Source organism: Petaurus breviceps, unplaced genomic scaffold (genome assembly GCF_028583685.1).
Source record: "Petaurus breviceps papuanus isolate PSGF00001 unplaced genomic scaffold, PetGlider_PUasm1.0 67, whole genome shotgun sequence".
NCBI classification, from domain to species: domain Eukaryota; kingdom Metazoa; phylum Chordata; class Mammalia; order Diprotodontia; family Petauridae; genus Petaurus; species Petaurus breviceps.
In genome coordinates, this window is record NW_027186446.1 from 1,163,822 (window position 1) to 1,177,167 (window position 13,346).

The following is a 13,346-nucleotide window of genomic DNA, read 5'->3' on the forward strand; positions in this document are numbered from 1 at the left end:
ATAGAGTAGTAATTTATGAGTTTCTGGGTCAGGGTGGAGAGGTGTTTATTTTTTGTCTTTTATCTATTTTTGTCAGAAAGATTTTCTATAGAATTTGCTCTCACAAAAGTCTTAGCCTTTACTAATAGCACATTGATTTGCGATTTATTACTTCTTCTCCATAGGGCTGGGACTGGGGTGTGGGGAGAGAAACTGATATTGCCATAGTGAGGGTTGAAGCTGGTCACTGTCATGTTTTTGTGCCTCAGTCGGCCATTCAATTAGAAAGTGAAAGAAAGTGGTCTGGGCTTCCTGTCATTTATCTTAGCCCCAAAGAGAACTAACTGCTTTTAGTCCTGTGAGAAGAAGCCTCACAAATGAGATGATCAGAGTGCTTCCAAACCCACAATCCCTTATAATCAATGCAGGATTTCTATGCCTCCTCTCAGAGATTTCCCAATATTCAGCGTCATTCAGAATGCTTGGAGGGCAGGGGATGAGACAAAGGAAATGATCAGAATGGTAATAACAACCAAGTCAGGAAGAGAGAGATGGGATAGCTGTGAAAATATGATAATCTAAAAAGTGTTATGGGTAATTTTCCCCTCATAACCCGAGGACAAAAAACTTTATTACTATTTAAACTCCTATATTGCGCCAATTAAATTCCAGCTTAGGAATCAAAGTTTCCAGGCTGCATTCCATTTTTACATGTATCCCTAATTTTGTTCCCAGGAGAAACATCAGAGTAACTTTTGATTTTTCCTTTTTTCTCTTATTTTTAGCAATTAAAGAAGGAAAGGGGAATATTAACTATGGAAGTTTCTCTTATTTACTTATGATTTAGTAGTACAGGCTTTTTAAACTATACAATTTTCCTACAAAAATAGTAACAGCCTCAAAATTTAGGGTATTTTCCTCCTTGCTGCATTTAACTTTTCTACCTCATAGCTCAGATAACTTTTTTTAATCAAGGCAGTAATGGAAGAAGAGTCCTTACCCTTAGATTCAATCTCATTTAATCATGTTTAATATCCTTATTTCTCAGCTGATCAGGCTTTAAAAACTGTGGATGACTTACTTTGATTTAAACCAGAAAAATGTAAGACAAATGCAAGAAGAAAATGCATTTTGTTGTTTCTGGCTAGAGATTCAGGTCTGGCTCCTCTGGAAAAGTGTCTGTGTAGTGGACTTTATTCCATGGTGGGTCTAGGAGGGTGGTGACTTGATGTTAAAGAAGGAGCAGAAGGGTAGCAATTTCACCAGGAAGTAGAAAAGCCTCCTGCTTAATCTAGAAGAGGATCTTTTATCCTTTATGAATGTCCTAGTGACTTGGCAGGAGATAACGTATTTCACCACATAATTGTTGACACTGTAGAGTTGTCACACCCTGTTTTTTCAGTCCAAAAATTGGTTTATAACCTTTCATAGAGTCACATGGTATAATTCTGTCATGCTGCTTAAAAGGTAAACAGAGCAACAATTGACCAGTGGCACATGGCTACCTAGAATTCTCAGTGGGTGCCCATTGTCAGTATATTACTAAAAGCTGACTTTGTATAGTTGTTTAGATTTTTGCAGTACTAATAGTATTGTCACTCAACCCAGTTAAGAGTTATAGGTTCAAAGGGAGTGGATGGACAGGAAAAACTGCCATGAGTAAGTCACGTGATATAGTAAGACTTTCATCTTCTCAATTTTAACATATACTCATGAGTATTCCATAAATCCTAATTTTGCACCCAAGACAGTTTAGTAAGAGATGATGTTTAAGTAATATTGCCTTCACATAATGGTCACACCCCACCTTTTTTGCAAAAAAATTTGTTATGAAATCTGTAATGATTATGCATTAAATATGGTACTACTCAATTCAATTCAATTGAGTTCTAACTTGATTCAATAAATATTTATTACATCCTTCCTGGGTACAGACCATTGTGTTTGAAGTTGACAAAGAAATAAAATTTTAAAAAGACAAGGTACCTTGTGTAAGCCCTCATGTAGCTTATAGTCTAGTTAGGATATCACACACACATAACTTCAGTACAAAATAACACATATGTGTATAAATATATTATATATGTCTATGTCTACATATATGTATATGGCTATATGTCTGTATATACAAGAGAGGTACATAAATCAATCAAGTAATATTTAAAGCTCAAGAAAAGAAAGGAAGGCGATCAAGAAAAGCTTCCCTGGGTAATTGATATTTGACCTGGGCCTTGAAGGATAAGTTGGGGTTCGACAAATTGTTGAGGAGTGTAATCATTAGAGAGGAGAATTTCATCACAGCAACAGATACACAGATGAGATAAAGGAAGAGACTTCTTCATAGGACGGTAAACAGTCCAATTTGGTTGGAACAAAGAGTAGGAAGCAGGAAGCACTCATTAGACAACTGGTGGTATAGTAGATAGATTGCTGTACCTGGAATCAGGAAGACCTGTTTTTTCCAACTTATAAATCACGCTGAATTGCTCAATCAGGTGACCTTTTCTTATTTTTCACTGGTCTTGACCCTTCTACAACTTTTGATATTGTTTGAAAAACAATGTCTCTTATTCCTAGGTTTCCATTCCTAGAACCCTCTTTCCTGGTTCTCATTCTACCTCTCTATTAATCCTTCTTAGTCTCCATTATTGAACCATCAAATACTTGCTCTTCAGTACTACAAATATAGGTGCCCACCAAGGCTCTGTCCTGGATCATTTTCCCCCTATTATATCCTGTCTTTGTGGTTTTATTCAAGCTTTTCTTGATCGCCTTCCTTTCTTTTCTTGAGCTTTAAATATTACTTGATTGATTTATGTACCTCTCTTGTATATACAGACATATAGCCATATACATATATGTAGATATAGACATATATATTTATACACATATGTGTTATTTTGTACTGAAGTTATGTGTGTGTGATATCCTAACTAGACTATAAGCTATTTCTGTGAGTTCAGTTGTCATTGTTGTGCAAATACTGCAAAAATTATGTATCTAACACTAGACTTTCTCTTGAATTTCAGTCCCACATCACTAAGCTACCTTCTAGACATCTCAAACTCAGAGTATGTCCAAAGCAGAACTTAATATCTTTCCCCATAAACCTATCCCTCTTCCAAATTGCTCTATTTCTATTAAAGACATAGTGCTCTTCTCACAATCTCTAAGATTCACCATTTTAGAATAATCGTCGACAGAATTTCAGAATTAGAAGCAGTTATCAGGTGCCCCATACTTGAAAAATGATCCCCTCCACAGCACATAAAACCTTGATCACCAAGCCTTGGCTTGAAGACCTCCACTGAAATGGAACCCACTGCCCCCCAAAACAGACCATTCCACTTTTGCCTCCTCATAGGTGTCCCTACTTCCATTAATTATTTCCTCTCTCCATCCATCTTCCACATGCTGACAAAATAATCTTCCTCAACCATAGATCTCACGATGTCACTGCTCTGCTTAAATGTCTCTTGTGCCTCTCTCTTGCCTTAAGAATAAGGACAAACTACTCACGTTGACATTTAATGCTTTCCACCATCTGGTTCCAGCCTATCTCTCCAAACATTCCGTTATGTTCCCCTTCATGGACTCCATGTTTCAGCCAAACCAGTCTGCTGATCATTTCCTGAACTCATCGTTCCATGTCTGATTGTTATGCCTTTGCAAAGCTTGTCCCACATACCTGTGATGCACTTCCTTTCTCAAGTCAACTCAAGAGGCATTTAGCAAGCGCTTCCTATGTGTTAGGCACATTCTCAACTCCACCTTTTTGTTTCTTTTGGGTTTAGCTTTGGTATCATCTCCTTCATGAAACTGCCTAATTGCCCTGCTTGTTAGCGGTCTCTCACTCCTCAAATCACCTTGTGTATCTCTTAGTAGGTTCTAAGGTTTTGAAAATAGGGATTATTTTCTTTTTGTCTTTGTATCCTCAGGACTCCATACAGTGCCTTGCATATTGTAGGTGTGGAATAAATGCTTGGTGAATTGTGGGTACTGTGAAACAACATATGTGACACTCACCCTCTCTGCAACTGCCTTGATGGTTTTCATAAATTGCCAGGGCCTCAAATGTTCAGTACTTGGTAGTCAATATTCTCTCTGCATTTATCCAGGATAAGCCGTGGACAAGACATACATATTCTGTCTCTAGACCTATACTCAAATTTTTGTGCCTAATAGAGTTTGTACTTCCCTGAAATAGTCTTTAAGAACTTTATGGTCATGTCCACACCCCATATGAGACATTAGAATAAGACTTTTGCAGCAGAACAATAATATTTTTTTCTTTTGCTATGGCTTGAGTCTTACAAAGCGCTTTAACTACAACAACTCTGAGAATATCATCATCCCCATTTTGCAGATGAGGAAACTGAAAGGCTCACAGAAATTAAGGAATTTCCTCCCATGTCATTTGGCTAGAAAATGTCAAAGCTTGGATGGATGTGAACCCCATTTTCCTGGCTCTAAGTCCTAGTCTGGAAGCTAACCCATCAAGTTTCCTGTCTTTTGTTTTCCTCTTTCTGGATAATGAGGAAGATGAAAGAGCAGGGGCTAAGGGCAGTATTTCTTTATTTTTCCAATTCTAGCATTTATATACTCATCCTCCTCATGCTGTGGCAGGGGCTCTGTTGGCTGCTAGCTCCACCTTTGCTACTAAGTAATGGAAGGTCTAGAATGGCAAGGGAAGCTTTTCTCTTTGCTGCCTTCAGCAGCTTTAAAGTCCGTTATAATTATGTTAATTATCCCTCTTACCCCCACACCATAATCTCTTTATCATATGTAAAATGCTGGGTTTCCCATTGTGTTATTATAAGGGTGGAGTGTATATTAAATATGCCAGGGGTACATTTGATGTGCCGTAGGGGTCCCTTTTTCTCAAAGCTGATTATAGATGTCACACTGGAGCAAAAGAAATCTCAGGGCACTGAGGGCACTCAGCATGGAGCAGGGGAAAGGCTGCACCAGGAGTTCCATAGTGGCCCTGGCTAGAAATAATACCATTTGCCTCTACTTTCTGAAGTAAGCCTTGATGGGTCTGTCAACATGGAAAGCACACTGATGGCCTGGGGCTGGGCATGTGCGGATTTTATCCTTCATTCCCTGCAGAGGAAGTCTGGACCAAATCAAACAACATGTTGTCCTTTGGTAGGCTGTTCCAGTTTTCAACTGCCAGATGAAAGTTTGGAGAGGTACAAAATTTGATGAAGCACATATGATTTCAGTAAGAATCTCAAGGGTTCGTTTGGTTCATGTACCATATTTTCTTGAGAGGTTTAAATAGCAGATAATTTGCCTCAATGCCTGTTTGTGTACTGCAGCTGGTACCATATTTCCAATCTCCAAAGCATCATAGCTTGAACTCAAGAAAATCAATCCCACAAATACCTGATGACAGATATGTGGTTAGACAAAAGTTGCACAAAAAAGATCTGGAGATGTTAATAGACTACAGACTCAGTATCTTAACAATATGGCATGACAGGCAAAACACCAATGAAATCTCAAGCTGCATTAAAGGAAACATAATAGCCAGTGCATTCTCACTATCTTTCTTCTTCCCTAGTCAGGTTGCATCTGGAATATTGTCCTTCATTTTGGGCATCCCATTTTTGGAAAGACATTGACATGAATAATATCCTGAGGAAGGTGAATACTGGCAAGGGACTTTGAAACCATGCCATTTGAGAATCAGGTGAAGCATCTGAGAATAATAACATGGAGAAGAGAAGAATATCTCAAGGGCTGTCAGGAGGAAAAAAGATTGTTTGGCTTGTTCCTTGGAGAAAGAAAGGAGAGCAAAGGGTGGAAGTTGTAAAAAAGATAGATTTAGGTTGGATGTAAAGAAAAAGTGCCTTACAGTCAGAGCCATGCCAAAAGCCTGCCATTAGGGCTTTCCCTTTGTTAGAGGTCTCCCATTGAATGTTGGATGATCACTTGTAGGAGTTAGAAAGATAGCGGTTAGACTGAATGGCTTCAAGACCTCTTAATTCTGAGGTTTATTGATTTATTTTTAGTCAGTGGGGTTCAATCTTGAGACAGATCTTTCTGGATTTTTATTGTGCATGGTATTCCTTCATTAGTATTCTACTCTAATTCTGTACTGTTAAGCAAATATGGCCATGACTTCTGAAAGAAAGTGAAAGTAGAGCTTATGCCTTGGTAGATCTTGCTTAGCTCCAAAGGCTCCAGGGATGAACTGGCCATTTTTCTTCTAAGCATCAACCTAAGTCTGGAGAGATTGATCATTAGGTTGGATACAAAAGGATGTATGTTTTGACCACAGCAACTCATGATAATATCTACTCAGGTTTGCTGTGCACTGATGAAGGGAGTGCCCATGATGACTAAGCTACAACTCCTTGAAGAATTAGGGGATAAGTAAAACATGTTGTTATGTCTGGGGCTCACAAACATTTATTATGCCAGAGATGCAATCCAGGTGGTCTTAGAATGACCTTATTATGACAGGCACACCTGAGCCAGAAGGCTGACGTCCACCTTCACCACCAACCCTGCTAATGGCAGAATATCAAGTACAGCCACAGTCTGCAAGATGCTCAGGGAGAGGAGAGCCAGTAACACAGCATATAGCTCCCCTGGCTATCTACCCATTGTTTGGTATACCAGATAGACATACAAGGCAAACATCTGGGAAGGCTCTTTTTTCTCTTTAATATTTTATTTTCTCCAAATTACATGTAAAAACAATTTTTAATTCTTGTTTTTAAAACTTTGAGGTCCAAATTCTCTTCATACCTCCCTTTCCACACCCCTCATTGAGAAGGTAAACAATTTGATATAGGTCATATTAGTCATGTTGTGAAATAAAATGTAGACCAAAAAAACCTCAAGAAAAATAAAGTAAAAAAAAATGTATGCTTCAATTTGTATTCAGACACCATCAATTCTTTCTCTGGGGATGGATAACATTTTTCATTAAAAGTTCTTCAGAGTTGTCTTGGCTCATTTTATCGCCGAGAATAGCTAAGTCATTCACAGCTGATCATCTTACAACATTGCTATTACTTTGTACATAGGACATTTCACTTGACGTCAGCTTCTGTAAGTCTTTCCAGATTTTTATGAGAGCATCCTGCTCATCATTTTTTATAGAAAGACAATATTCCATCACAATCACATACCACAATTTGTTCAGCTATTCCCTAATTGATGGGCATCCCCTTAATTTCCAATTTTTGCCATCAGAAAGAAGTTGCTATAAATAAGATTTTTTTTTTTACATATAGGTCATTTTCCTTTTTAAAAAAATCTCTTTTGGGATACAGATTTAGTAGTGGTATTGCTAGGTCAAAGGGTTTTATATGGTTTTATAGCCCTTTAGGTATAGTTACAAATTGCTCTACAAAAAGGTTGAATCAGGTCACAACCCTACCAACAGTGCATTAATGTCTCATTATTTCCACATCCCCTCCAATATTTGTCATTTTCCTTTTCTATTCTATTAGCTGATCTACTAGGTATGAGGTAGTACCTCAAAATTATTTTAATTCACACTTCTCTAATCAAAGTGATTTAGAGCATTTTTTTCATATAGCTATAGATAGCTTTGATTACTTTATCTGAAAACAATCCATATCTCTTGATCATTTATCAATTGGGAAATGGCTCTTGGCTTTGGTTTTTTTTTTTTTTTTGCCTTTTGGAGGGCAATTGGGGTTAAGTAACTTACCCAAGGTTACACGGCTAGTGTTTTTGTGTGGGTGTTGAGTGTCCAAGGTCAGAATTGAACTCAGGTCCTCCTGCCTCTGGGGTGGGCACTTTACTCACTGCACCACCTAGCCACCCCTATGGCTCTTGTTTTTATAAATTTGACTCAATTCTTAATATGTTTGAGAAATAAGGCCTTCATCAGAGAAACTTGCCTCAAAAATTTTGGGGAAGGTTTGTGAGTATCCCGCATAGTCAATTTAGGTCTTTATCAAACTCTGGAGGGTTACTAGAAAGCTTCACAATGGTGCATACTCAATATATACTGGCAATAATTTCCAAGACTTGTCCTCCTTAAATCTTCCCACTATAAGGAACATTTTATGACCTAATTGTGAGCCTAATTGTGCAAGGTTAGCCCTCTCCTTTGAGACAGTATTGATTCAGCTGATTGGCTACACCCCTTTCACTATCATTGGTGCTGGTGTTGATATATGAAATAATAAAAACTCATTATTAGGCTGTAAGTTTTATAAGGGTTAAGAATTTCTCTTATATACCCTTTGTATTTTTCCCTAGGCCCAGCATAATGTTTTGCAATAGTATGTAATAAATGTTTGTTGAATTGAATTGAAATTCTATGATATTTTATACATTCAGAACACTATGCATGTATTTTTTCCTTTGTTCTTCACAACAGCTCTAAGAGGAGGTGACAGTACAAGTAGTCTGTGTGTAATGGAGTAGAAACAATATTGGACTTGGCATCAAATTCTATCTGGTCGATCTTGGGGAAATCACTTAATTAAGTCTCAGTCTTCTCATCCATAAAATGGGTATAATATTATTTGCAATACCTAATACACACAGTGGTTGTAAAGAAAGTGCTTTGTAAACTTTAAACCTCAACATAAATGGAATGTATTTTTAAAAATTACATCTATGTATAGATAAAGTGAGATTCGGAGAGGTAAAATAACTTTTCCAAGGTCACATGGGTAGTAAGTGAATGAAATGAATGACTGAAAAGATAATTTGTTATATATTTTTCTTACTATGAGCCAGACTGTGCTAAGTGCTGGGGATCCATAGAAAAGTAAAAAGTAAAAAGAAATAGTTCCTATTCTTGAGAAGCTAACAATCTAATAAGGGAGACAACATTCAAATAATGATGTACAGACAAGCTATAGATAGGATAAATTGGAAATAATCAACAGAAGGAAGAAGCAGAAATAAGAACTGGGAAAGCCTTCCTATAGAAGGTGGGATTTTAGCTAGACTTGAAGAAACTCAGGGACACCAGGAAATGGTGATGATGTGGGAGAGGATTCCATAAGTGAATAACAGGCAGGAAAAATGCCTGGAGATAGGAGATGGAGTGTCCTATTCAAGGAACAGCAAGGAAGCCAATATCACTGGATTAAAGAGTATGGGTCTGTTGGATTGTAAGGTGTAAGAAGACTGGAAAGGTGCAGTAGTTAGAGATATTTTGGCTTTGAAGTTATGAATAGATCCATAAAGGAGTAGATTGGCACACCCTTTCCCAAAGCAATGGCAAAGTTGAATTGATTATGGTTACTGAACTGGAAGAGAGGCAGTGTGTCATAGAGAGCTGGCCTCAGATCTAGGAAGATGTTTATTCAATACTGGCTATGACTTTGAACAAGTCACTTAAGCTTGCTGTGCCCTAGACAACTCTCTAAGGTAGCTAACTAGATGACGAGGTAGACAAGAGCACTGGGCCTGGAGTTAGGAAACTCTAAGTTCAAATGTAGCCTCAGACACTTATTAGCTATATGACCCTGGACAAGTCATTTTAGCCTCTGTCTATCTCAGTCTCCTCAACTATAAAATGGGGATAATAGTAGCTACCTTGCAGGGTTGTGAGGATCAAATGAAGCAATATTATAGCAACACTTAGCCCAGTATTTGGCAAATAGTAGATACTTAGTAAATGTTTATTCTATTCTGTGCAATTCCATAATATACTCTCATCAGTAAAGGAAATTCCTCAGTCAGAGCTCCTTATATCATTGAAATTATAGGTCCAGTCCTTATCTCATCCAGATATGGAAGGGAAGAATTTGGGGATTCATGAAGCAGCATATGGCAGCCAGTGAGGAGAATTTAAGGGGTAGAAGGCAACCACCAATGAAGACATCAGGGCCCTAGGGTGAAAGTTTTGGATTAGACTCTCTAAGACGGAGTCAAATGGCAACACATAAGAAGTTCAGGGCGTAAAAGTGAAACAGGAAATGAAAAGCACTGAATATGGTGCCTTTATTGCTGATACTTTCCCTAGTAAAGTAATATAGATAATATATTATCTATCTAGACCAGGGGTGGGCAATCTGCAGCATTAAGGCCACATATGGCCCTCTAGCCCTCTGGGTCCTCTCTGGGTCCCCTTTGACTAAATCCAAATTTTATAGAACAAATTCCATTAATAAATGGATTTGTCTGTAAAACTTGGACTCAGTCAAAAGGCCACATCCAAGGACCTAGAAAGCCACATGCAGTTTCAAGACTACAGGTTCCCCACTGATGATCTAGACAATTGACTCTTATAATGTGTTCATTCACCAGAGTTTACCGAGCACCTATTTCCCATGTTCCAGGAATAGTGCTTGAGATTTTTATAGGACACCACAGTGACTAAGAGTGGTCTTTCCTTTCAAAGAGCTTACAGTCTAGTTTGGAAAAGAATTTATGTATGAAAAGACAACTACCAGTACAGGAATCTTATTATAATGGATAAACAGTAATAGTAACACTAGTCTTGGAATCAGAAGACTTGGGTTTAAATCTCAGTTCTCAGAATTACTGTTTGATTCTAGATAAATTGTTTAGGCTCTGAGTATCAGTCTTCTTATTTTCAAAGTGGGGATTATGAAGATTGAAATATCAGCTTCACAGGATTGTTGTAAGGAAAGTTTTAGCTTCCTTTTATCTATTTCCTTCCTCCATTAGAATATAAGCTCCTTGTGGGTAGGGGATTAAAAAAATATGTATATTTAAAAAGGAGGTGGAGGTGAAGGATCAGGCATGTGGGCATGGTAGATAAAGTCCAGAGTGAAGCCTGGAGAGGAATGAAACTAGGAGAAACCATCCAATAGGATGGAGAACTGCAGAGGTGGCAGCAACATTTTCTCTATCTCTTTTAAGTTCTAGACAATCAACCAAACAATAAATCAAGCCCTTATTTGTTGCATTTGTTTATTTCCAAGGTGTAAATAGTCACACTGAAAATTTAACGTTTGACACTGGGGACCCATTTAAGCCCACTCCATCACCCCTGGTTAGAGGGTTTGTATTTCAGTGTGTTAATCGTAGGTCTGAAGTGAACTTCCAGGATAAAGAGGTCTCTGAGGGCATGGTAGAAGTCTAGAGAGTAGTCGAGAGAGGCAAGTGAGAGAATCCTTGCCCTCATGTAGCTTAAGTTCTGTCTGGGGAACAACACAAACAGGGAAGTAGTGTCTAGTGAAGGGAGTGCTATTCTGCGAGTGGTAAAGATGCTGAATGGAAAAATGGAGCATTCAATTAGCCTACTCTTTCCAGAGGCAACGGCCTTGGTGATTTGATCACGATTCTCTGGGGAAACAGGTAGAGAAGGATAGGGTAGGAAAAATACTATCAAGGTAGCATGGCAGAAAATGACTGGGATAAAGATGAAACTTTGCAGGGAATGCAAAGTTCAGTGTCTTAGTTTCTTTTAAAGATGGCTTATGGTAGTCCATTCTATAGTATATAACACACACACACACACACACACACACACACACACACACACACACACTCTGAAGCCAGAGGACATAGATTCAAAACCTGACTCTGTCACTTACTGCTTATGTGATCTTTGGGAAAACTAACACCAAAATCTCATAGTCCCTTTTGTGGGAAAGATGTATTTAATGGGGTGGAATGGGATACCACATAGCAAGTATATACAGAATAAATATAAAGAGCATAGATTCAAGGCCATTAAATACAAGACAGTTTAGGTGTTAGTCAACAAATTTTTATTACATGCCAGACATTGGGTGCTAAATGCTGGCTGCTAAAAATACAAACAAAAAGCAGGAAATCCTCTGCTTCAAAAAGCAGAGTGAAGACAACACAAGAGGAGATGAAAAAATCTAGGGGAAGGGTTGGAATTTCCCTAGGTGGGAATCTTAGCATAATGGCTAAATCCTGAGAATGAGTGATGGATGTTGTGGGACTCTTTCCCAAAATAGGGGTCCTGGGAAGAACTCACAAATGGGAAAAGAGGCCTACAGGAGCAGAATTAGAAGGCAAATGAGGCAGAGGCATGGTGGAATAGTCCAGAAGGGGAGGTGGAGTAAACTGTATCCAGCTTTCTGATCCATTCTGTCACCCTCCTCCATTTTATAGGTTAGTTAATCTCATTCACAGTTAAGATTGTTAATTGTGTATGCTCATTTTTTGCAACCTTTATTACTTTTTTTCTCTTTTTGCAAAGAAGAAAGTGAAAGAAGAAAAGGAATCTGATTAACACTAATAATCTTTAATTGAGTGAGGTAGTCAGTTCCCATTTGTCTCCTTTCTTCATCCAAAACAGACTCTGGTTTCTTATTTTTATACTCCCCTCTCTTTTAATTGCCCTAGACACTGAATTGGCCCTCTTTCCTATTCTGACTCCCATTGCTCTGAGAGCTATGTCTTGTCTCCCTTTGAGTGGCACATGGGGGTTGATTCTGGACCTGAGAAACTAGAACTGGCTTTAGGTCTTTAATTAGTAGCATGTGCACTGCCTTGCAACTCCCTTTTAGAGTGCTACTCAGCTTCAGTGCTGTCTTCCTTACTGTAGCTCCTCTCTTCATCTCTGCTGGTTTTCTCCTTGTATAATCTTAGTTTCAGCTAGCCTGCCTGACATGACTTGTCTCCTATGTTCTATGAGATCACACATATGCCTGTATTCACCCTGGATTCCATGGGAACACCTTTTTACCATTCTCCACTAAGTTTAGGGTGTGTGTGTGTGTGTGTGTGTGTGTGTGTGTGTGTGTGTGTGTGTGTATGTGTGTGTGTGTGTGTGTGTGTGCAAACCCTGGTTCTAGAGTAAAGAGATGAACTTTTGGGTTTTTTATATTTAATTTTCTTCATTACTAATATTTCAGGAGCTGATTTGGAGGATACTTCCTGGAGTTTATGTGGAATAACTAGATTTGTCTAGCACTTTTTATTTTGCCATCTTAACCAGAGTTTCCATGTTACACACATTCTTATTTAATCCCTACCACAACCCTGTGAGATAGGTAATATGAATATCTTTATGCTCATTTTATGATGAGGAAACTGAGGCTCAGAAAGGTTGTGTCTTTCTCATTGTCACACAGTCAGTCAAGAGTGAGACTTGAACTAGAAGTCAGCTAGCCATTATGGCATGGTACAATTGTGTTGGGCTGTTAGCAAATAGGAATTCAAAAAAGAGAATAATTAGTATAATCTTGAGTTGTCAGAGATGCCCTCATGGAGGAGATATTGTTTGAATTGGGCCTTAGGGAGTGGGTGGGATTTATTATTTTTCCACGTGAAATAGTTACCTGGATATAAATATAAAGGACTGAAAATGACAAGGACTTTTGACTCTTCTGGGATTATCTTTCTGTCTCTGTTTTTCTCTTACACACACACACACACACACACACACACACACACACACACACACACAC

The 13,346-nt window shown here is 38.3% G+C and overlaps 1 long non-coding RNA gene across 1 annotated transcript in view; it reads left to right on the forward strand.

The window, feature by feature from the left end:
* Positions 1–2,304: 2,304 nt before the first annotated feature.
* LOC138173905 (uncharacterized) overlaps positions 2,305–13,346 on the forward strand; it is a 121,834-nt gene continuing 110,792 nt past the window's right edge. The window contains exon 1 of the long non-coding RNA XR_011171570.1: positions 2,305–2,474. This is a non-coding gene — a long non-coding RNA (uncharacterized lncRNA). The remainder of the gene's footprint in view (positions 2,475–13,346) is intronic.